The sequence below is a fragment of the Octopus bimaculoides genome, chromosome 12 (genome assembly GCF_046866305.1).
Source record: "Octopus bimaculoides isolate indiv1 chromosome 12, ASM4686630v1, whole genome shotgun sequence".
NCBI lineage: Eukaryota > Metazoa > Mollusca > Cephalopoda > Octopoda > Octopodidae > Octopus > Octopus bimaculoides.
Genome location: NC_142939.1, coordinates 28,030,875 through 28,053,374, shown reverse-complemented (window position 1 = coordinate 28,053,374; position 22,500 = coordinate 28,030,875). Strand labels below are relative to the sequence as shown.

Genomic DNA, 22,500 nt, shown 5'->3' with positions numbered 1-22,500 from the left:
GAATGTGATAAAAGGTGGTTGTTTGAATAATAGGTACATCTCATTTTTGCCACCTCAATAAACTTTGTGTGTGTGTGTGTGTAAAACGATTAATAGTGACAGAAGCTTATATGGACCACTAGTCCATACGAGTATTCTGGGTTCTAACACAACATCAACTTTTAAGTGGAGATAGATATTACCTTATGTATATGAATTATGTAGTGGAAGCGCAATGGCCCAGTGGTTAGGGCAGCGGACTCGCGGTCATAGGATCGCGGTTTCGATTCCCAGACCGGGCGTTGTGAGTGTTTATTGAGCGAAAACACCTAAAGCTCCACGAGGCTCCGGCAGGGGATAGTGGCGAACCCTGCTGTACTCTTTCACCACAACTTTCTCTGACTCTTTCCTCCTGTTTCTGTTGTGCCTGTAATTCAAAGGGTCAGCCTTGTCACACTGTGTCACGCTGAATATCCCCGATAACTACGTTAAGGTTACACGTGTCTGTGGAGTGCTCAGCCACTTGCACGTTAATTTCACGAGCAGGCTGTTCCGTTGATCGGATTGACTGGAACCCTCAACGTCGTAAGCGACGGAGTGCCAACAACAACAACAACAATGTATTATGTATCTATGTATATAGTGTGTGTGTGTGTGTTGAGCCCTTGAGCAAGGTGCTTCATTTCATGTTACTTCAGTCTACTCAGCTGAAAATAACTACTAGCTTGATGTTGGTGCAGCATTCTTTCCTTCCAGCTGTCATTTCTTAATGTTGCCCTGGATCAGGAGCTGCCTCTGATTGCCTGCAACCATATAAGCACCTAAAACACTTAGTGAAAGCACGATGCATACAACCACACAGCCAAGCCATACTTGCTTGCAAGTGGTGCCTGTAGTTGTATATCATCATCATCATCATCCTCATTTAATATCTGCTTTTCCATGCTCACATGGGTCTCATGAAATTTATTGAGGTAGATTTCCTGTGGTTGAATGCCCTCCCTGTCAACAATCCTCACCTATTTCCAAGTGAAGTAATATTTTCTCATGGCTAGACATGTTTTTCACAGAAGACTGGAAACAAGAGACATCACTTGTACGATAATGATGCTCATTTACAAGCATCATGTGATGTTTAGATGAGAGTACACACAAATGCACATGCACACATATGTACATTTATGTATGATGGGATTCTTTCAGTTTTCATCTACCAAATCCACTCACAAGGTTTTGGTCAGTCTGGGGTTAAAGTAGAAGACACTTGCTTGAGAGGGACTGAAGCCAGGATCACAAGGTTAAGAAGCAAGCTTCTTAACCATACACTGAAAAGGGGCAGAGAATCTCCTGAAGAACTGTTTTGTGCTTTATTGACTACCGTAAATCCTCGAGTATAGTCCGCCCTTGAGTATAATACGCAGGGGATTTTTAGGGGGCTGTACCTCTGAAAAACCTAAACCTTGTGTATAATATTTATTATTATTGTATATATAACATAATGCAAATGTGTAGCTTTTTTGTGCACTTTGCAGAAAATAAAGAAATAACAGTAATAACGTCAGTGAAACATAAATATTAAGTAAATTGCCTTTACATATTTATCATTATCAGTTGCAAAAGCAAAAACATTTATTCAAATCCTTCAAATTCAATGTCACTTTCAGCATCAAATAACTGTTCCATTTGTTCCTCCATAAACATGTCAGCATCATTGTAGTGTAAATCTCCGTCATCGTCAAATTCATAGTCAACATCAGAAGATTCACTTTCATTTATTTCATCTTTCCATACAACGTCATTCTGAGTACCATCCAGTGCAGATGATATACAACACTTTTATTTTATTAATGTTGCTTACTGCAAATTATGGATGATTCTTTTATGACTGCATTGTTTTCAAGGTATTTTCGCACCTGACATCAGAAAATGCATCTGAATAAACATTGCCGGACAGCAAATAGAGACTCGGGCATTGCTTAGAAAATATTTTTTATTTTTAACCTCGTATATAGTACGCACTAGGGATTTTGACCTTTAAATTTAGGGAAAAAAATGTGGATTATACTTGAGGATTTACAGTACTCCTCAAACAGGACATACCTTGTTTTCTTCTTCTTCATAGTCATCTTTTATATAAAGTTATAATAAATTAAGCTATCACTGTAGTGCATAGCTAATTCACATACATAAGCTTTTGACAGCTTGTCATTAAATTAATCAATGTATTTTGTGCATAACACAGCATTAATCAGAAGGACTGAAATAATTTTAAGTTATAGAAAATCTGGTTGTGAGATAAATAAGAATGTAAACACATTTCATCTCAGCTTCTTATATGCAGCAAAAAAGAATTGGGGGAATTTTCAGAATAGTGACTTATTGATTTTTGTACTTAGAACATTTCGGTTATGGTACTCTCAGACCTTCTATAACTCTTTAGCATTCAGATTTACTCTATCATATGGAATGCTTAATTATTCACATTGTTTTGAATTTATCATACATTATCTTGTAGTTTTGAAATTTCAATGATATGATGGTTTATATTTGGAATGACATTGTAAGGTAGTTGTGAGAGGCCTGATCTGGTCACTTTGAAATTAAAATCAATAGAATATTTGAGGTTGATATGGCTGGTTTGAATACTAAAGGATTAAGATAATTGTTGGGGGAAAAAAAACAATAGCAGATAAGATAATTGAAAGAATCAGTGCTAAAACTGAACCCTGATATCCTTCTCAGAATACCGAGCATAAATATGAATGTCATACAAGAACCTTTAATTAATAAAATGAACTGTAATCTCTGTTATAGAACTAAGTGGTTCTCCCTGTTTGTTGTGCTTTTATGATTTTGCCTTGCCATGAAGCACTACCCTGATTTGCAGCACATGTATGTTTTGTTTAATGGAGAATAAAATACGAGAAAGATAAACTAGTCTTAATTTATGTCATAAAGAGGGAACAGTAAGCCAAGCACATAACTAAAAAAATGAGATTTAACCCTTTAGCGTATAGACAAGCCATATCTGGCCCAAATATTCTACTTGTTTTATGTTCAAACAAACCAAATCCAGCCTCTCACACCAAAACTGCAATGTCATTCTAAAAATAAGTAATCACATCATTGAAATTTTGAAGGTATGAGATAATGAATGATTAATTCAAAACAATATGAATAAGAGCACTCAGAGAGCACAAACTTCCACCAAGGCAACACCAATGCCCTCTCAGTGATTAGCCAGAGATGATTTTTAAAATGAAAATATCTGGATATAAACTCAACTGCTCTCACAAATGAGAATACTAAAAATGAACCTGACCGCTCTTAAAAAGACAGGCAAAATAATCCAGAATCCTTGTCTGGTGCTGGATCGATCTCAAAATCTAATCAGTTTGTGCCAGTCAGGAGGCCAAACATCCCTGAAAGTTTCATCTGAATCTATCTGGCAGTTCTTGAGATATCTTGTCCACGGACAAACAAACAAACACAACTGAAAACAATACCTCCGCCTTCACTAAGGTGGAGGTAATAATAAGCATTACATTTGACAGAATAATATGAACACTAAAGGGTTAAAGCTTCTAATTTCTATCAACTAAGGGAGTCAACTGCTGCAGTCTAATAAGTGGCTTGAGTTCATTCCATGAGTCAGTAAAGCTTCATGTATTCTGATTTTAGTGGAATGACCAAGTGGTGTCATAGGTACCAGAATAATCAATACTAGAAATTTCTAGAGTTAGTCAATGGAATGAGAACATGCTACCTTGTGCTTGAATATTTCAAGAGTGCTGGTGCCACATAAAATGCACTTGTGCCAGTGCTACATAAAAATCACCTGTACCAGTGACATGTAAGAAGTACCCAACACATTCTGTAAAGTGGTTGGTGTTAGGAAGGACATCCAGCCAGAGAAACCATGTCAACATAGACAATTGGTGTCTGGATAACTCTCCTGCTGGTCAGCTCCTATCAAACCACCCAACTCCTGCCAGCATGGGAAATGGACATTAAACAATAATTATGATATTATCAAATATAGCAGATGCCTGAAGAAGGTTAGAGGGTACAATGGCTGAAAGATTTTGCTTATAACAGTCAAGATAAGGAAACTTGGCATATATGGAAAAACTATGGAACGCAGAAATACAGATTAACTTGTAGCAAGACCCTGGCAAAGATTTGAACCACAGCTCTCAAGTTTACCCAGTCTAGAACCACAAACTAATATATTTCCATAAAAGGTATTAACACCTACATGCATATGACTTGTGGCTTGTCCAATCAGTGCATAGCTGACTTATTATGACTGAGGTGACAAACTTTAAATGAAGTAAATGAGATTTTTGCTGTCAAACAGTTTGGTCCAAGGTTCGAAAAGTATGGTTAACAGCTATAAAAAGACTGGCAAATTCAACTTAACTAGAGAGATGCCAAGCAGTCTAGGGCAGTGCTTCTCAAACTAACTGATGTGGCATACAGGCAGTTTTTTTTTTTTTCTCAGTGTGCCAGGGACTGGTAATATTTCTTAATAATACTAATTTATACCAGATATAATATATATAATGAATATAATAAAAGTTGACAATTTTTTAATCTTATATTTATTTTGTAAACAAATAATACAACATTATATAAGCTTTTTATAGATCTCTCATATTGTTTTTGTTTAAATAATGTTTCTTTTCTGGAAACTCAAAGCTGATGGCATTTCTGGAAACGTACTGGCAGCTGATGGCTTGCGGACCACCACATTGAGTAACACTGGTCTAGGGGAATCTATGATGCTTGTCTTAACAAGTTGTTGCCTCTCTCTCTTTCATTTTTAAGTAACATGCTTATATTGTTGTCAGGAAAAGACACAAACTTAATGCGTGGTGTCCAGTAACACATATCAATGCAGTGATTACTTTCCATGTACTACCTTCATTACTTAATCCAGTAAGTTATATACAGAAAATTCCCAACTGAAATGTTTAACCCATTAATTTATTGGATGTATATTTGCAAACATAATGATTTAGGTTAATAAAGTATTTGGAAACTCAAACTTTAGTGTGTTTATTTGTCTATGCTCACAACCTTGCTAACTTGTGAATAGCTTGAGAGGAATAGATAACTAACTGCTATGGTAAAAACTAAATAAATGCTACCTAAGATAATAGAAAGAAAAGGAACAATGTGAAAATTTGAGGAAGATATTATTTGTGGTATTTATCTATAGATTCCTGTTTAACAAACTGATGAAGAACAAACACTACAGGACAAATTAACTAGCTTTGTCATGGAAACACACATGAAAAGGCAGGATTTCTACAAAAAGTAAAATCACAAACATAAAATGAATGTGGTATGTGTGTACAGATAAAATTTTGCTAGTCAAGGCAAGGATGTTGAGAACCTAACTAAAACCTGGGTTCCCTCAGGCCTCATGCTGCCATTGTTTGTTGGATGTGATCTAAGGGTGAGTTGAAGATGAAAATATTTCATGAAATTCTGCAATGCAATAACTCAAACCCTAACACCTAATGCTAAACCCTAACCTTAACCCTTATTCTAAACCTAACCCGACGATGATTTCAGTTGCTTGCTATGGGAACATATACAAATAACATCGTCTGCTGAGATGGGATAAATGTCATAAGCTAAAATTCACCCCACCTATCAAAAAAAAAAAAAAAAAATATCCAGTCTTTAAAGGTTCATGGCTTTTTTTGATAATTTCTCCCCCACCCCGAAAAAAAAATGGTTACAGTTTTTGTACTTGGCGTGAAATGTGCTACATCTGTATGCAGAAACTTCTATTAAAGTTGAAAGCATTAGCTAAAACTGAAAAGATCCTAAAATGGAAAGAGAACAGGTGTGATCGACAGGTGGTTTGAACAAGGAAGAGATATCTAAGAAGAGCCGAGGAAAGGAGTAAAAAAAAAAAAGACTGAAAAGAGAGAAAAATCGAAAGGGAAAGAATATTAAATGCAAATTAGAGGGCATGAAATTTTGATCAGACAAAGATTAACAATAAAGAAAATGGAAATAGAGAGGTAGACAGGAAATAAAATCATATTATAATAAAAGACAGACAAGAAAAAGTATAATATGAAAGAGGATATGAGATATAAAAGGAATGGGAGAGAAAGAGGACAAAGTGCTAGAGAAAAGAGGTAGATAGATAGATAGAGAGAGAGAGAGAGAGAGAGAGAAAGGGCATAGGAAACGGGAGAAAGAGTAGAAAACTGAATTAACAGAAAATAAAAAAGAAAAACTAATAGGACGAGAAACAGGTACAAATCAAAAGATCCAAAATATAAGCACAATACAGGAGGGATTGCGGGTATTTCCAAAATGAGTGAAAGAAAGCGTGTCAAAGAGAGAAGTGAAAGAGAGGGAAGAAGGAAGCGAAAAAGAACAAGAATAATTACAAATAACCGCAAGGAGAGATTGAAAATAACAGGAGAGAGTGACAAAATAGAGACGGAAACGAATTAAAGAGAAAAATGACAATGTAAAGGAGAAGGAGGAGGAACGGAGGGAAGAGAGTAAGAATTACGTGAGAGAATTGAGTAGGTAGATAGAGAAGAAATAGTGTAAGGAAGGGAAGAGAAGTGGGAGGGAAAGAGTAAAAGATAGCTGGAATAAGGAGAAGGGATAAATAGAAAAGACAAAAAGGCAGGATAGAACGGGAGGGAGATGATGAGGAACTGCAAAAACAAAAATTAGAAGAGAAAGAGAGAGAGAGGTAAGGGAGAAGTAAGAAGATAAAAAAGACGAAAACAGAGAGAGAGAGAGGTAAGGGAGGAGGTAAGAAGATAGAAAAGAGGAAAACAGAGAGAGAGAGAGAGAATAGAAAACGATGTAACATGTGAGAGAGGGGTAAGAAGTAATTGAAAATTTAGAAAAGAAGAGAGAGAGAGGCAGAAAAGAGGGTAAGATGGGGAAGGATGAAGAAGAACTGATTTACATAATCTCGTCGGTCCGAGATTATATCTTGTGTCATTCCGTTCCTCACCCGTGTCTGTCTCTGGTTGACGGTTTGGACACATACAAACCATGTAAGTCATATATTAAATTATATTATCTTTACGTTATTAAATATTTTTCCTCTTTGAATTGAAAAAGGAAAACACCTTTTATTCTGCATATTTTCTTTCAAAAAAAAAAATAATAAATAAAGACATTTTTTAAGATTTGGTGGAAAAGAAAACACAAAAGACCTTTTCGTCGTCTCCATAAAAATGTTAGTAATTAATAATACTATATATGGCACGAATGATATTATTTCATTACAAATAATAACCATAGCAATAATTGGTGATAGCTAAACATTGGCACGATCTTAGATTGAATGCCTATATGACGACACATAACTGGTGTTTGTTGTATCGACCCCGGGGATGGATAAAGGAAGTACCAGTCAAGTACTAGGGTCCACTTAATTGATGTGCCCTACCCGCTATACATGTTGTGGGTCTTCTACCGGGTTCAGACAACCTCATCACTGTGATTTAACATCGATAGTGATATATTATTAATGTACCACCAATAATATTACAATTAAAAATGACGATTGATAGGGAGATATGAGCACTAATCAAGCACTGGGGTTGAGTTAATTGACGTGCCCTACCCGCTATACATGTTGTGGGTCTTCTGGGTCGACTTAATTAATGTGCCCTACTCGCTATACATATTGTGGGTCTTCTACCTGGTTCAGACAACATCATCACTGTGATTTAACATCGGTAGTGATATATTATTAATGTACCACCAATAATATTACAATTAAAAATGACGATTGATAGGGAGATGTGAGCACTAATCAAGCACTGGGGTTGAGTTAATTGACGTGCCCTGCCCATATAAATATGGTATGGGGCCTTGTGCCCAATCTAACACATTATTGTGATTTAGCATTCATAGTCATGCATTATAAATGCAGCTCGAATAATTCACTACGAGTTATAATCACAATGTTAACTTTGTTCCCATTAATCAAACTGCCAATCTGTTTTTGAGTGGTTGGAGCAGTATAAGAATATTTATACCTGTGTGTGTGTGTGTATATATAAAAATATATCAACGTATGTATATTTATGTGTATGTAATAAAACTTTTTATCGACATTTTAAAATTATTCTAACGTTTGTGCTAAATAACACGTTAGACTGTTCAAATTGCACGATCTCTTAGACATTTTGTTGGTAGCTTAAACATATTGACAGTTTATTTTTATCAAATATACATATATTGTGATAACATTTTTTAAAAATGCAAGATTTAGTAGTCGATCGTCTTGCCCTCTAATGAACAGCTCCGATCCTGTGGTAAGGAGTGAAACAAAGTCTATCCAAGGCAGCATTCGAACTCCCGAACAGTGAAGTTACCCTTCTAAACTGCACTGAGAATTATCCACTGATGTGTTCTGCTCTTAATTTAAATTGAATCAAACTGTTGTTTTTTTTAATAATTGAAATGGTAATAGCACCACCACCAACAACAATAATAATTCTTTCTACTATAGCTACTAGGCCTGAAATTTCGGGGGAGGAGGCTAACTGATTCCAGTGCTCGACTGGTACTTACTTTTATCGACCCGGAAAGGATGAAAGGCAAAGTCGACCTCGGCAGAATTTGGACTCGGAGCGTAAAACCGAAAGAAGTGCTGCTAATAATATTGTTTCTAATTTAAGCACAAGTTTTGGTGGGAGGGAGCTAATCGATACCTTCGATCCCAACACGATGATAGTAATGATGATGATGATGATTTCTTACGCACAAAAACGAATGAAAAATTAACGAAGGCCCCTGGAATAAATCCCCAAATTTTAGTCTAAGACCTTAACTTTTTTTCTTACTGTAGTATGCTAAATATTTTGCATCGACATAACTATTTGCTTTCCATTTTCCATTTATTAAAAGCAGTAATTTGAAGAAATATTCATTGTACTGAAGCCGTAAACAAATAGATGGTCTTTATGTTTTAAACAACATTTGGAAATACAAAGTTCCTCGTATTGTGGGCCTAACGATAAGAACTCTAGAGTGCTAATGATTAAGATTATTAAAATGATAGAGATGATCAAAAGTAGATATGGGGAAAATATTAAGGAGCCTATATTTTGAGTTTGTTTTACCCATCACGGCTCTCCCTCTCTCTCTCTCTCTCTCTCTCTCTCTCTATATATATATATATATATATATATATATATATATATATATATATATATATATATATATATCATCATCATCATCATCATCATCATCATCATCATCATCATCATTTAGCGTCTGCTTTCCAAGCTGGCGGTTTCACTGAAACTGGTAAGTTGGAGAGCTGCACCGAATTCCAGTCTGATTTAGCATGATTTCTACGGCTGGATGCCCTTCCTAGCGCCAACTACTCCAAGAGCATTATGGGTGCTTTTTACATGCCACCGGCGCAGGTGCCAGTTACACGACACCAGCATTGGCTACGACTATGATTTCATTTGGTTTGACAACTTTTCTCAAGCACGGCATATCGCTAAAGGTCTCAATAGATTAGATTTATAGATAGATATTCTATGCCGCGGATAAGGAGACTGAGTATGTTTTCTCTGTAATCTACCAAGAGTTTCCTCTTCCTCTGTTTTATTAAGTTCGTCAAAAGCATAAGGAACATGCTTGCATTTCTCGTTTTCTTGCAGTTAGATTCTCTAATATTTAAAATTATTTCATTACATGCCTTTTTTTGCACCCCACTTCTGTATCTTTCCACTTTCCTGTCAAATATGGTCCTGCAAGGGACAGCTATTCCAAAACTCAACATTTAAGTACCTTTAAGAAAGCGTTAAGTGTGATTTTCTTCTGTTGTAAACACAATTGTTCACTAATTTGCACACACACACACACACACTTTTATTCTTCTCCATATTTTAAAAAATTCTGCTAGTTCATTTGGATCTGTTGCATCTGAATATATTTTCTCCGTTCATTCGTTTCATGTCTGTTTTTCATGAATTGGACATATGTTATTTCAGGCATTGTTTTAACTGCTGGATGCCTTTCCTGCCTCTAACCTTTACTTGTTTTCTCAAGAGTGAGATCTCCTATTCCGCATGTCTTCAAAAGCACAAAGTGATTTGTTGGCAGCATAGTCTGATAATAATCCTGCTCACTACATTTTCATACAAATGGTTGTAGATTTAATCACACAAACACACACATGCATACACACACACACACAAACACAAGCTGATTGGCAACCTCACTAGTGTTTGTGGCATGAAAAAAGCCATGCAGTACATACACTCAGTGGTTGACATGAGGAAGGGCATCCAGCCATAGAAACCTTGCCAAAGCAGACTCTGGGGTGAAATGCAGTCCTCGAACTCACTGAATCCCATCAAACCATCCAATCCATGTGAGCATAGAACATGGATGTTAAATGATGATGGTATATGTTGTAGGCACAGGTGTGGTCGTGGTTAAGAAGCTTTCTTCCTAACCATGTGGTCTCATGTTTAATCCCATTTTGTGGCACCTTGGGTAAGCATCTTCTATAGCCCCAGGCTGACCAAAACCTTATGAGTTTGGTGGACAGAAACTGGAAGAAGCCCATTGTATGTGTGCATGATGAAAGCCTTTCACCTGTGACCATCCATAAATGTGTATAACAGAGACTATGGTTTCATGTGTTCTTTTCTTTTTGAGATAGTGTGATTTGGCTGCTCTTTCTTTTTGTTCTTTTTGTTGCTGTTTAGTCCAAGTTTACCCTGATCAGAGTGGAGGTGCAATGGCCCAGTGGTTAGGGCAGCGGACTCGCGGTCGTAGGATCGCGGTTTCAATTCCCAGACCAGGCGTTGTGAGTGTTTATTGAGCGAAACACCTAAAGCTCCACGAGGCTCCAGCAGGGGATGGTGGCGAACCCTGCTGTACTCTTTCACCACAACTTTCTCTCACTCTTACTTCCTGTTTCTGTTGTGCCTGTAATTCAAGGGGTCAGCCTTGTCACGCTGAATATCCCCGAGAACTACGTTAAGGATACACGTGTCTGTGGAGTGCTCAGCCACTTGCACGTTAATTTCACGAGCAAGCTGTTCCATTAATCGGATCAACTGGAACCCTCGTAGTCGTAAGCAACGGAGTACCAACCAACAACAACCCTGATCAAGCAAATGTATGATAAAAGTATTGCAGTCTATATATATATATATTATCATCATCATATTATTTCCTAACTCACTTTCCTTTGTTTTCTAATGGGGGTATCCATTACAGTAATCCCTTGACTATCGCGGGTGTTACGTTTGAACCCCCCCCCCCTCCTGCAATAGATGTAAATCCACGAAGTAACACTGTACTGCATATTTTGTCTTTATCATTTCTATAATTTGTATATATTTTTGATTATAAATGCAAAACAACACCACAGAGGAATCGACGTGAGCTTAAATAATAATCTGCAATATGATGAGGGATTACCGTATCTACTCTACAGTAAAGCTTATATCTGTCTTCTCAACTGGCACAACTCTACACCCCACTCAAAACTACTTCTCCACCTCCCAGTTGAGGGGATCTCATTTTGCAAGGTACTTGCTGATATTGTCAGTGCTGGTTCCATTTAAAAAGCACTGGCGATGGTTCCACATACAAAGCACTGGTGTCGGTGTCACGTGAAAAGCACTGGTGACGGTGCCACCTGAAAAGCACCCAGTACTCTCTGTAGAGTGGTTGGCATTTGGAGGGGCATCTAGTTGTAGAAACCATGCTAAAACTGACTATAGAATGTGGTGCGACTCTTGGCCTTGCCAGATACTGACAAACCATCCAACCCATGCCAGCGTGGAAAATGGATGTTAAGTGATGATGATAATCATTATCGTCATCACATTTGTTTTACCATGTTGGCATTAGTTTAATGACTCATCACTGGCTGATTTTATTTGGAGTAATTGCTTTCAAATGTGTGTGCATAATATGTATATGTAGAGGTGTGGCTTTACACACACACATACACACACAGATATGTGTGTGTGTGTTTCATGAGTGCATAACACTTGCTCTGTGTATGTGTATATAATAGTTATCTGCTTACATGTTGCACATCAGTGTCTAGTTCTATGAGTGCATGTTAACAAGTGTGTGTATGAACATCAATATTTGATGCTTTTATCTTCATCACTTTTTGCACCCACCCTTTCATGCTTGCTTACTTTAGGTGGTGCTTCTCCAGTAGAGGATACAGTCTTCTTTCAGTTCATTTGTGCTCCAGTATTCTTACATGCTGACAGATTTTGGAACATACATGTCATTTTTTTCTCTAGCCTTTACAAATCCTTCACATTCAGTGTTCATCTCTTGTAACTCTACAGTATCACACTTGTTACGCAAGCATCATAGAATCTGTCCTTCATTCAGTTAGAGAATCCCCTTTTTGCCAGTAAAGGTCATAGCTCCTTGAACTTTTTTTTTACCCTGTTCTTCTGGTTATTACATTCTCAGCCACTGTTATTAATTATCAGTGGAGTTACACTGTCAACTATTAGGCAGACATCTGGGCATTTGAAATAATTTGTTTCATTGAAACTTTTCCTGCTAGCTACTCCTCTGTGTCTGCAGTATATAAATCTACCTTCTCTGTCAGCATCCTTTGATCACATTACACCTCTTGCATCTATAGCTTACATAGATTACACAGTATTGATTTCCTCGCTCTTTTCTGCATATCAAACCTTTGCTAGTTTTACTCTCATTTCAAAGCTTTTCTTCCATATTTGAAGTTTCTTCCCTAAGCCTTTGGCAGTTTCAGCCACGAGGAGTTGGTTATTAACATATATGAGTTTCCAGAGGCAAGCAGTTTCTATTATGACTTGGAACATCTATGATAAACAGAGTGCTGAGAACTGAATCTTGATGGACACCAATATGCATGCTAAATTTGTGACTGAACTCATTGCTGGCTTGTACTTTACTAATGGCATCTGTGAGCATTGCTTGCACAGCTCTCACAAACCATTTCTCTACACTGACTATAGTGTGTGGAGCTATCAGAGGCCTTCTCCAGGTCTATGCATCTTGGGCCTAGCAGCTTACATTCAGAAAAGAACTGTTGTTATCTCATTAAGACAAGGACATTAGTTGTACATCATCTTGGCACAAACCTGAATTGTATCTCATCTAAACTAATTCTTTTCTTAATCAGTTATGCTATAATTTTTTTTTCTCCATTACTTTTGTAAGCTAGTTCATCAATTTGATGCTTCTAGAGCCTCATTTTTGGATGTGTAACAGTTGATAAAGATATTACTACACTAATTGTGGGTATGATGCTTCCCTGAACTATTTGATGGATTATGTAAGTACCTAACATGTGACCTACATCATCAGATATTTTCTGTATCTCAGAGACTATCCCTCAAGAACCAGCTGCTTTCCTTGCCTTCATATCTTTACTCACACTTGTGTGTGTGTGTATGTATGTATACATACATATAAACCTCTGTGCAGGCAATGAATCATGACAAGGTAGTTAGGAAAATGGATAGATAGGTATGAGTGAAGGAAAGAAGCTGCAACAGGTTATAACTCGGATTGGGGTGGGGAAAAAGCTTTAGTTTGTGGAGATTTAGTCAAAGGAATTTTAAAATCATTATTGATTGGGGGATTTATATCCAACAGAATCATTATACAAGTTATAAGTCTTTGCCAAAAAAGAATCCTGAAGATGAAAGAAAATATCAACATTAGAGGAAATAATGACATTGTAATTCTTACCGGTGACTTTAATGCTAAGCTAGGGCAGGAGAGATGAATAGTCAGCCCATTGTCATTAAAAAAGTTAAGGGGTAACAAATAAACTTGTGGAATCTTTGCTAAGTATGATCTCTAAATGATTAATAGCGTTTATCATCATAAGTTGATGCATAAGAAAGACAGCACATCTTCCAGTGATGGCAGTGAGAATGAAATTGAATTCATTTGTATTAGTAGGTGATGGAAAATTAATTTGTTTGACATTCATGTCTTCAGAGAAGCAGATATTGATTCATATCATTACATGGTAAAGGTAGTTATCAGCATGAAACCTACCAAATATGTTTTTTAATCTTTAAAAACCCGAAAACCTTTTTAATATCAACAAACTAAATGAAAGTACATGACATAATCATACCAGCTAGGCCACAAGAATTGATATACCGCATTAAATGCAGATACAAGTACGGATCAATACTGGAGTAAATTGAAAGTCGTTACAATTGAAGCATCCAAAAATAGTTAGAAAAGAGAGGAAAACATAATGAGTAGTGGATATCTCCAGAGACCTGGAAGTATAAAGACTGGACAGAGAGGTTTTAAAAAATAATTATGCTGTAAAGATTGGTTAAAGGTCATGCAAAAAATACAGAAAATAGCACTTCAAGAAATGATTGAAGGATTGTACAGAGGATAGAGAAGTAATTGTTAGGACATGGGAGCATCAGTGAAAGGACGAGTGTAAAAAGTAAGAATGGTAAAGTGACTGAAGAGGAGGGAAACAAAGGGTGGGGGAGGACATTTCAGAGGAGTTCTAAATCACTGTGAACTTGATGAGCTTTTGATAGATGGTGTTAATTAAGGGATCTTGATGAAGATGTTGATGAAATCATATTGGAGGAATTTCACAATCAATGAAAACTAACATAGTTTCAGGTACTGATGGACACCTTAGTAAACTTGCTAAATGTGCTGAGGAAGTCATAGACAACCTTTGTAACTTGAAGAAACAGTGGTCATAGTGAAACTGTCAAAGAAAGGTGATCTTAGCAATTGGTGAAATTAGTGAGGAATCTCCTTGTTTGTGGTGACCAACAAGTTGCTTTCAGTGTTTTAAACAAAATAAGGCAACATAATTTTAAGACATCAACAATCTGGATTTCTTTTTTCGAAGAGATCATACATTGACATTATTTTTGCATTGCAAATTCATAATTGAAAACGCTATTGAATACAAATCAACTGTAGCCATTAACTTTATAATTTTACAGAATGATTTTGATAGTATAAACAGAAAATCTGTGTAGAAAAGCATTACAAGTTATGCAATATCTAAAAATTTGGTAAACAATGAGAGCAATGCATAAAAGTTTTGGAGAAGCTGTCCATTGGGTCCTGCATCTCACATTCAGTGTGTGTTATTGGGTTAGCTACTAGTATAGAGTCAGCTACATTTTTTAAAAGTAATTATTAAAACTTCTGCAAAATAGATTTTTTAAAAACTGTGGTGCAAGAATGTAGCCTTCTTTTACATCATTTGCAACTAAAATTGGTGTCTGAGGGTGCTCCATTGAAATATGTGTTCGTATTCTCATGAAGGGGTGAAATAAGTGATATGAAATGGAAATGACAACCAAACTGAAATAGAATCTTCTAGGTCTCATTTCACAATTAAGCGTCAAATACTTTTTGAAGTTGATGAAACATTGTTAGCAGTTGAATTTTTATTCAGAGCATCTCCCATGTTACATTTACCTCAAGTTATGGGATTTCAGGATATGGCCTCTAATTTCACCTTTATGGAAGCACAAATATATTTTAACAATTGCAGCATGGAAGGTGTTTATAAGTCATTTAAAATAACACACAAAATTCTGTGCGAACAGGTCGCAGTCTCAAAACGACGAAAATATTTTGACAAATTAAATTTAAATGTTGAAGTGAATCTAACGGTCTTTGTGTGTTATTTTAAATGGCTTATAAACATCTTCCACGCTTCAATTGTTTTCGTTCCAGCACACGATCAGGTCATTTGCTATGCAAGTACATCTCTGTAAATATATTTTAACAATTTATAAGCTACACTTTATTCTTAGCCAGCATTTTAGTTAAGCTCAAAGTATAATTGGAGTAAAGATTGTTTGCCAACATAACATGGCAGTCTGGTTTAGGATGAATGTTGCTGTAATTTAACCCCAGGAGACATCGTCTCCAGCTGGCTATACAACACGATCTGTGTCCTTATATTTTCGAACAAGGTACTCCAAAGTATTGTTGCTGAATATCTCTCGTTGTGAGATTTAGAAATAGTAATTCTCTAATCAAAGTATAATTGTTTCAAATTTTGGCACAGGGCCAGCAGTTTTATGGGGAAGGGGTAAGTCGGTTATATCATCCCCAGTACTCAACTGATACATACTTTATCGACCCTGAAAGGGTGAAAGGCACAGTTGACCTTAGTGGAATTTGAACTCAGAAAGTGCATATCTATATATATGACTGTTTCTGTACATACGTGTATATATATAAATATGTGTGTGTGTGCATATGTATGTGTATACATGTGTGTAAATATATATATGTGGGTTTGTGTGTATCATCATCATCATCATCATCGTTTAACGTCCGCTTTCCATGCTAGCATGGGTTGGACGATTTGACTGAGGACTGGTGAAACCGGATGGCAACACCAGGCTCCAGTCTGATTTGGCAGAGTTTCTACAGCTGGATGCCCTTCCTAACGCCAACCACTCAGAGAGTGTAGTGGGTGCTTTTACGTGTCACCCGCACGAAAACGGCCACGCTCGAAATGGTGTCTTTTATGTGCCACCCGCACAAGCCAGTCCAGGGGCACTGGCAACGATCTCGCTCGAAAATCCTACAGGAGCCAGTCAGGCGGTACTGGCAACGGCCACGCTCAAAATGGTGCATCTCATGTGCCACCCGCACAAGAACCAGTCCAGGGGCACTGGCAACGATCTTACTTGGCTTGCCGGGTCTTCTCACGCACAGCCCATTTCCAAAGGTCTCGGTCCGTAGTCATCGCCTCGGTGAGGCCCAATGTACGAAGGTCTTGCCTCACCACCTCAGCCCAGGTCTTCCTGGGCCTACCTCTTCCACGGGTTCCCTCAACTGTTAGGGTGTGGCACTTTTTCACGCAGCTATCCTCCTCCATTCTCACCACATGTCCATACCAGCGCAATCGTCTCTCTTGCACGCCACAACTGATGCTTCTAATGTTCAGCTTTTCTCTCAAGATACTTACACTCTGACGGGTATTCACATTGACATTACACATCCAACGGAGCATACTGGCTTCATTCCTTGCGAGCTTACGTATGTCCTCAGCAGTTACAGCCCATGTTTCACTGCCATGTAGCATGGTTGTTCGTACGCATGCGTCATACAGTCTGCCTTTTACTCTGAGTGAGAGTCCCTTTGTCGCCAGCAGGGGTAAGAGCTCTCTAAACTTCGCCCAGGCTATTCTTATTCTAGCAGCTACACTTTCAGCGCACCCACCCCCACTACTAACTTGGTCGCCCAGATAGCGGAAGCTATCGACTACCTCTAGTTTTTCACCCTGGAATGAGATAGAAGTTGTTTCCTGTTTGTTTGCAGTCTTTATTGCACCTGAACATCTGCCACAAACAAAAACTAACTTGCTAGTTAACCTGCCTTTGATGTTGCTGCACCTCTTATGTGTCCATAGCTTGCACCGGGTACATCTTATAGAGTTACTACCTACTCCTTTTCTACATACTGAGCAGGGCCATCTACCTGAAGGGGTTTGTGTTTTATCTACCTTCCTACTTATTAGGATTTTGGTTTTAGCTAGGTTGACTCTAAGGCCCTTCAATTCTAGACCTTGCTTCCACACCTGAAACTTCTCCTCTAGTTCTGATAGTGACTCCGCAATTAGGGCAAGGTCATCAGCATAGAGGAGCTCCCAGGGGCAACCTGTCTTGAACTCCTCTGTGATTGCCTGGAGGACTATGGTAAATAATAGGGGGCTGAGGACGGAACCTTGGTGGACCCCTACCTCTACCCGGAATTCATTGCTGTACTCATTTCCAACCCTCACCTTACTGGCCGCATCTCTGTACATGGCTCGCACAGCTCTCACTAGCCATTCTTCTATCCCAAGTTTCCTCATTGACCACCAGATAAGGGATCGGGGGACCCTGTCAAAGGCTTTCTCCATGTCAACGAAAGCCAGGTACAGAGGTTTATCCTTGGCTAGGTATTTCTCTTGCAACTGTCTCACTAGAAATAAGGCATCAGTAGTGCTTTTACCTGGCACGAACCCAAACTGCATCTCATCTAAATGATGTATGTGTGTATATATGTGTGTGTATATATGTATGCATGTGTGTATATATGTATGTGTGTATGTATATATACATGTATGTGTATATGTGTGTGTATATATATGTGTATATGTATATGTGTGTATGTATATATACATGTATGTGTATATATGTATATGTGTGTGTATATATGTGTGTATGTATATATATGTACATATGTGTATGTATGTATATACGTGTTTGTGTGTGTATATACATGTGTATATATATTTGTTTGTGTGTATATTTATGTATGCATTTGTGTATGTATATATGCGTGTGTATATATGTAAGTATATGTGTGTATATATTTTTGCGTTTGTGTGTATATTTATATATGCATTTGTATGTATATATATATGCATTTGTGTATGTATGTATGTGTATATATGTAAGTATATGTGTGTGTGCAAATGTGTATTTATATGTATGTGTGTATATATGTATGTGTATATATATATATGTGTGTGTGTGCATGTATGTGTATGTGTGCGTATATGTGTGTGTATATGTATGTGTGTGTGTATATATATATGTATATATGTGTGTGTGTGAGAATGTGTTGCAGCATGACCTCAGTCAAATAACAGAAACAAGTAAAAGAATAAGAAGGAACATATATTTATTGTTGGATATTAGATGAAATATTAAACCTCTTATGTAGTCCATGTATTCTATCTCCTTCGAAACGTAGTTCTGGCCATTATTGCTTTTAAACTTCTCTAATCCAAACGGTTTCTTCTTAATCTTTCTTCTCTCCCCCACCCCCTTCCTAGTCTCCCTTTCGGTGTTTCTTACCAATGTTTATTTACTCTCTGGCAATGTTTCTTAGATTCTATTCGCTGCCCCCACTTGATGATGTATGCATGAGCGAATTATTATTTTTTTTTTTTTTTAACCTCCTTCTGATGTCAGTAGATTTCATATTCTTCATCCCTTCATTCAATGATGAAATTAACGACAGGTAATTTTTACCAACGAAGGAGAGTTGAGGTTGAAGAAAAAGCATGAATGATACTAAATCTCATTTACTCTTTATCACCTATTATACATCGGCAGAAGCCTTTATTTCTGTTTATTGACATCATTTCTGCCAATATATTTATATAAACACAAACACTACATAAATCTCGCGGTTTAACGTAGCGGAGTATTATTTACATACATTATGAGACGATTCCCTGTTCACCCATAAATCTTCACTATCTACATGGTGGATATTCAGCATAATGTTTCTCCTATTGTGAGTTAAGTGTTTTGTTTTCCTTCACTGTGTATATTTTCTGAATATTGATAGTGCCTACGTGATGTGCTCGAGTGTATTGGCTCTGAACAAATTGCTTCGCTTGCTAGCTAGCTAGCTACTTGTTAAGCGCTACTCGAAATTAACAATTTTGTCTTCATGAAAAATGATTATATACATACACACACACGCACACAATGCTTAATATATACACAAATATACATCCCTGTTTATTCACCGCTTGTACGTATATTCTTTACCAGCGCGTATCTCCAAGTAATGCTGTTGTTTATATTTTCAAACTGTGTAAAGGGGTTTGTTTCGCAAATAAACTCTTGGTTTCTATATGCAAGCGTTCACACCCCGTTTATGTATCTACCCGTGAGTTCAGGTATACATATGTGTATAAATGTGTGTATATGCGTGTGTGTGTGTGTGTATGTGCGTGTGTGTGTGTATTTGAGTGTGTACATGTGTGTATATAGATGTGTTTGTGTATGTGTCTATGTATATGTGTATGTGTCCATATATATATATGTGTGTATGTATGTCTATATATGTATGTGTGTATAGGTATGTATCTGTGTATGTGTTTGTGTGTATATGTGTCTGTGTATATATGTGTACATATGTGTATGTTTATATATATTTATGTATGTGTGTGTACTTATATACGCCTATATATATATATATGTTTATGTATTTATATATGTATACATGTATGTGTGTGTGTATATATATATATATATATATATATATATATATATATATATATATATGTATGTATATGTATGTATGTGTATGTATATGTATGTATGTGTATGTATATGTATGTATGTGTATTTATATGTATTATGTGTATATATGTATATATATGTATATATATGTGTATATATGTATACATATATATATATATATACATATATATGTATGTGTATGTATATATGTATGTATATGAATATATATATGTATATATATATTTATATGTATATATATATATATGTATGTATATGTATATATGTATGTATATGTATATATGTATGTGTATATATATGTATATGTATTTATATGTATGTATTTATATATATATGTATGTATATGTATATATATATGTATATATATATATGTGTGTGTATATATATATATATATATATATATATGTATGTATATATATCATCATCATCATCATCATCGTTTAACGTCCGCTTTCCATGCTAGCATGGGTTGGACGATTTGACTGAGGACTGGTGAAACCGGATGGCAACACCAGGCTCCAGTCTGATTTGGCAGAGTTTCTACAGCTGGATGCCCTTCCTAACGCCAACCACTCAGAGAGTGTAGTGGGTGCTTTTACGTGTCACCCGCACGAAAACGGCCACGCTCGAAATGGTGTCTTTTATGTGCCACCCGCACAAGCCAGTCCAGGGGCACTGGCAACGATCTCGCTCGAAAATCCTACAGGAGCCAGTCAGGCGGTACTGGCAACGGCCACGCTCAAAATGGTGCATCTCATGTGCCAACCGCACAAGAACCAGTCCAGGGGCACTGGCAACGATCTTACTTGGCTTGCCGGGTCTTCTCACGCACAGCCCATTTCCAAAGGTCTCGGTCCGTAGTCATCGCCTCGGTGAGGCCCAATGTACGAAGGTCTTGCCTCACCACCTCAGCCCAGGTCTTCCTGGGCCTACCTCTTCCACGGGTTCCCTCAACTGTTAGGGTGTGGCACTTTTTCACGCAGCTATCCTCCTGCATTCTCACCACATGTCCATACCAGCGCAATCGTCTCTCTTGCACGCCACAACTGATGCTTCTAATGTTCAGCTTTTCTCTCAAGATACTTACACTCTGACGGGTATTCACATTGACATTACACATCCAACGGAGCATACTGGCTTCATTCCTTGCGAGCTTACGTATGTCCTCAGCAGTTACAGCCCATGTTTCACTGCCATGTAGCATGGTTGTTCGTACGCATGCGTCATACAGTCTGCCTTTTACTCTGAGTGAGAGTCCCTTTGTCGCCAGCAGGGGTAAGAGCTCTCTAAACTTTGCCCAGGCTATTCTTATTCTAGCAGCTACACTTTCAGCGCACCCACCCCCACTACTAACTTGGTCGCCCAGATAGCGGAAGCTATCGACTACCTCTAGTTTTTCACCCTGGAATGAGATAGAGGTTGTTTCCTGTTTGTTTGCAGTCTTTATTGCACCTGAACATCTGCCACAAACAAAAACTAACTTGCTAGTTAACCTGCCTTTGATGTTGCTGCACCTCTTATGTGTCCATAGCTTGCACCGGGTACATCTTATAGAGTTACTACCTACTCCTTTTCTACATACTGAGCAGGGCCATCTACCTGAAGGGGTTTGTGTTTTATCTACCTTCCTACTTATTAGGATTTTGGTTTTAGCTAGGTTGACTCTAAGGCCCTTCAATTCTAGACCTTGCTTCCACACCTGAAACTTCTCCTCTAGTTCTGATAGTGACTCCGCAATTAGGGCAAGGTCATCAGCATAGAGGAGCTCCCAGGGGCAACCTGTCTTGAACTCCTCTGTGATTGCCTGGAGGACTATGGTAAATAATAGGGGGCTGAGGACGGAACCTTGGTGGACCCCTACCTCTACCCGGAATTCATTGCTGTACTCATTTCCAACCCTCACCTTACTGGCAGCATCTCTGTACATGGCTCGCACAGCTCTCACTAACCATTCTTCTATCCCAAGTTTCCTCATTGACCACCAGATAAGGGATCGGGGGACCCTGTCAAAGGCTTTCTCCATGTCAACGAAAGCCAGGTACAGAGGTTTATCCTTAGCTAGGTATTTCTCTTGCAACTGTCTCACTAGAAATAAGGCATCAGTAGTGCTTTTACCTGGCACGAACCCAAACTGCATCTCATCTAAATTGATTCGCTCCCTAATTAGTTGGGCTATGACCCTCTCTGTAACTTTCATAACCTGATCTAACAGCTTGATGCCTCTGTAATTATTTGTATCTAAAGCGTCCCCTTTACCTTTGTAGCAGTTGACTATGATGCTGCTACACCAGTCATAGGGTATGACTCCTTCGTGTATCACCTGGTTCGTAATACGGGTGACTAGGCTATAGCCAACACTGCCAGATATTTTGAGCATCTCTGCAGTGATTCCTGATGGGCCGGGGGCTTTCCCGGTCTTCATACTCTTAATTGCTTTATCTAC

General features: G+C 37.7%; 1 protein-coding gene across 3 annotated transcripts in view; it reads left to right on the top strand.

The window, feature by feature from the left end:
• The first annotated feature begins 6,966 nt into the window (after positions 1-6,966).
• The window catches only part of LOC106871908 (uncharacterized), a 54,979-nt gene continuing 39,445 nt past the window's right edge, over positions 6,967-22,500 (top strand). For 2 of the 3 annotated variants that reach the window (XM_089360889.1, XM_089360887.1), the window contains exon 1: positions 6,967-7,028. The gene's annotated coding sequence lies outside the window, so the exon portion shown is untranslated. Of the gene's footprint in view, positions 7,029-18,940; positions 19,303-22,500 lie in introns of those variants that run through there. The other variant, XM_089360888.1, reaches the window with a different exon arrangement.